Raw genomic sequence first — 3,513 nt, 5'->3', positions numbered from 1 at the left:
GTAACCTTGGACACCAAATATATCAAATATTTGCTAAGGAATGTATTCTAATTCTCTTTGTGTAATGTAGCAATGTACATACACATATACATACATATTTATGTAAATATGTATATATGAATACATTCACATATATGTAATATATAAAAATGAATATATATATATATATATATATATATTCTAGTCTTTTTCACAAATGCCTCTTCCTGTAGGTAGTTTTCTATTTAACCATGATTATATTGAATATTTTAAAATGTATGTTAAACTCACACACATGCATTTTTTTTTCCAATCCTCACCAGAGGATATTTTCTCCATTGCTTTTTAGACAGAGTAGAAGAGAGGGAGGAAGGGAGAGAGGGAGAGAGAGAAAGAGAGAGAGAAACATTAATGTAAGAGAGACACATTGACCACTTGCCTCCTGCATGCACCCCGACCAGGGGGCGGGGAATGAACCTGCAACCCAGGCACATGCCCTGATCTGGAATTGAACCCATGACCCTTCGGTACATTGGCCAACACTCCAACCACTGAACAACAACACTGGCCAGACCACACACATGCATATCTTTGTGCCATGTGAGTGCTTCTGTAGAACAGAGTATATAACTTGTGAATAAAAGGTACAGGCATTTTCTATTTTGATAGGTACTATCACATTTTCTCCCCAATGCTACACATTTATGTCCTTCAAGAGCATACATATTTTCCTGCTTCTCACCAACATTAATGATTTAAAATGGTTGATGAATACCACATGATCTCATTCATTCATGGATAATAAAGACCATTATAACCTTATGAACAAGAATAGATACAGAGGCAGAGCTGCCTCAAACAGACTGTCAAACTGCAATGGGAAGGCCAGGGAGGGTAGGGGAGCAGAAGGGGGGCGGGAATAAGAGATCAATCGAAGGACTTATATGCATGCATATAAACATAACCAATGGACATAAGACACTGGGGGGTAGGAGAGGGCAGGGGATTGTCAAGGGTGGGGGGAAAAAAGGAGACATATGCAATACCCTTTGTAATACTTTAAGCAAAAAAAAAAGAAAAAAAGAAATAATATATATTACAGCAATTAGTAAAAAAAAAAAATATGATTGATGATATCCTGTCAGCCAAAAGGGTATACTGAGATTTTCACTTGCATTTCCCCAGGACAAGTACAGCTGAGCCTCGTTTATGATGACTCATGCTTCTGATTTGGTCTAAGTGAGATAATGAACACATGCAAACAGACTAGCTATTTAGACCTTCCTACGTACTTCAAAAGGAAAAGCAACCTGATTGTCCAACCGATTACTTGAGTTATCTCCTCAACACATAGCACATCTTCCTGTTCATCCTTAGTGCACTTCAAGGCCAAGCAAGCGCCACTAACTTCATCTGTTAGCCGGTTTCTTTTGTTCGTTTTAATATTATTTAATGCTGAGAACAAAGTCTCACAAAAATATGTTGATGAAAAAATTGTTAGCAAAGCCATCGCTAGATTTTTTATGTCACTAAAAGTGTCAGGTACTCTGTTCCAAGCACTCAAAATTTCTTGTTTGTAGTTGCACTCTTCTTCATTATTCAAAGGATTTCGTTCCAGATTTTCAAGTTTCGACCTTAAGTTGACAAACACATGAGTCCAAATGCTACCTTGAAAATCTGCAAGCTGCATCTCTAAATCATCAGTTTGCATCCATTGGAAATCCTTTAATTCCAAAGTACTGTAAACAGCTACACCCAATACTTAATTATTTTAAGGGTCTGTTCTAGGCTTCTAAATTGGTCGAATCTTTCGCTGAACTGTTCAAATAACGAGTTTACTATATTCTGGTACATAAGTATGGACTCCATTACACTCGTTGTAGTGGCCTTCTCGAAATACTTTTTTATCTGAGGAAAATACTTATAAGTTTTAGTTTCAATATCTCACTTGAAAATTTTAAGTTTACTTTCAAAAGATTTGATGTATCCAAACATAACGTCAATACTTTTGCCAAAACCTTGTAATTTTAAGTTCAGTTCATTCATATGAACAGAGAGATCTGTAAAAACCATCAAATTGCTGACCCACTTATGATCATTGAGCTGAGGAAAGTTTGCCAGATTCTTATTCCCAATAAATACCATAAGGGGGTTCGCGCAGGGAGTTGGGCCCGGGCCGCCACTGCCACCTCGGCCTCCGCCGCCGGGATTCCCCGCCCGTCATGGCCGAGGACCCCTCGACGGCCGCCTCCTACACCGAGGACGACTTCTACTGCCCCGTCTGCCAGGAGGTGCTCAAGACGCCGTTTTTGTAGAAAATGTTTCCTGACTGCAATGAGAGAAAGTGGAATACATTGTCCGCTCTGTCGTGGAAATGTGACTAGAAGAGAAAGAGCATGTCCTGAACTGGCCTTAGACCTTGAAAATATCATGAGGAAGTTATCTGGTAGCTGCAGATGTTGTGCAAAACAGATTAAATTCTATCACATGAGACATCATTACAAATCTTGTAAGAAGTATCAAGATGAATATGGTGTTTCTGCTATCATTCCAAACTCTCAGATCTCTCAAGATTCAGTAGGGAACAGTAATAGGAGTGAAACATCTACATCTGATAACATAGAAACATATCAAGAGAATACAAGTTCTGGGCATCCCACCTTTAAGTGTCCCTTGTGTCAAGAATCAAATTTTACCAGACAGCGTTTACTGGATCACTGTAACAGTCATCACCTATTTCAAATAGTTCCTGTGACATGTCCTATTTGTGTGTCTCTTCCTTGGGGAGATCCTAGCCAGATTACCAGAAATTTCATTAGTCATCTAAATCAAAGACATCAGTTTGACTATGGAGAATTTGTGAATCTTCAGCTAGACGAGGAAACCCAATATCAAACTGCTGGTGAAGAATCTTTTCAAGTAAACATCTGAAGGCTACAGACATCTGAGCATCTTTGTATCTGAAAGTGCCATCTTTAAGTAGAAAACTAATGCAGTCACCATTTCAATAACTTGATGTGTATATTAATAAAAGTAATTCAGTCTATTGTTTTAGTTTTTAAATTGAAAAATAAAGCTGGGCCATCTGAAAATTTTGTTCTCTTGAAAAGTTAAAAATAAATGTTAGGACATTATCTTTAAAAGCATTGAAAGGATTATATTTCACTAATGTAATGGCGAAAAGGGAATTCTTGTTGTACTTTATCTTTTTCATATTACTCATTCTTGAATTTTTCCTTATGTTGCTTTTGAAATTTGGTGCGGTTTCTCCCAGGGATGTTATTGAACACAGGCAACACAGTGGCAAATGCAGAAACATGTGGTTGATATGAACCTAACAAATCTGAGCCAGTTATCAGAATTGCAGATGGAGACTTGAAGTGCTAATGAAACAATCCAAAGGAAAAAATTTTAATACAGATTCTAGCTGAAGAATTCAACTCTAAGAACATGGTATTTATATAACATTTAGTATTTTTGAAGACTTGTGAGATTTCTTTAATAATTTTAACTGTTTAAAAAGTAACAGCTTAA

General features: G+C 37.1%; 1 pseudogene; it reads left to right on the top strand.

Annotated features, from left to right (window-relative positions):
* The first annotated feature begins 2,133 nt into the window (after positions 1-2,133).
* LOC102767332 lies at positions 2,134-3,071 on the top strand (annotated as a pseudogene).
* Positions 3,072-3,513: the final 442 nt, after the last annotated feature.

Source organism: Myotis davidii, unplaced genomic scaffold (assembly GCF_000327345.1).
Source record: "Myotis davidii unplaced genomic scaffold, ASM32734v1 scaffold4865, whole genome shotgun sequence".
In the NCBI taxonomy this organism is placed as follows: domain Eukaryota; kingdom Metazoa; phylum Chordata; class Mammalia; order Chiroptera; family Vespertilionidae; genus Myotis; species Myotis davidii.
This window is presented reverse-complemented; position numbering and strand designations above follow the sequence as displayed.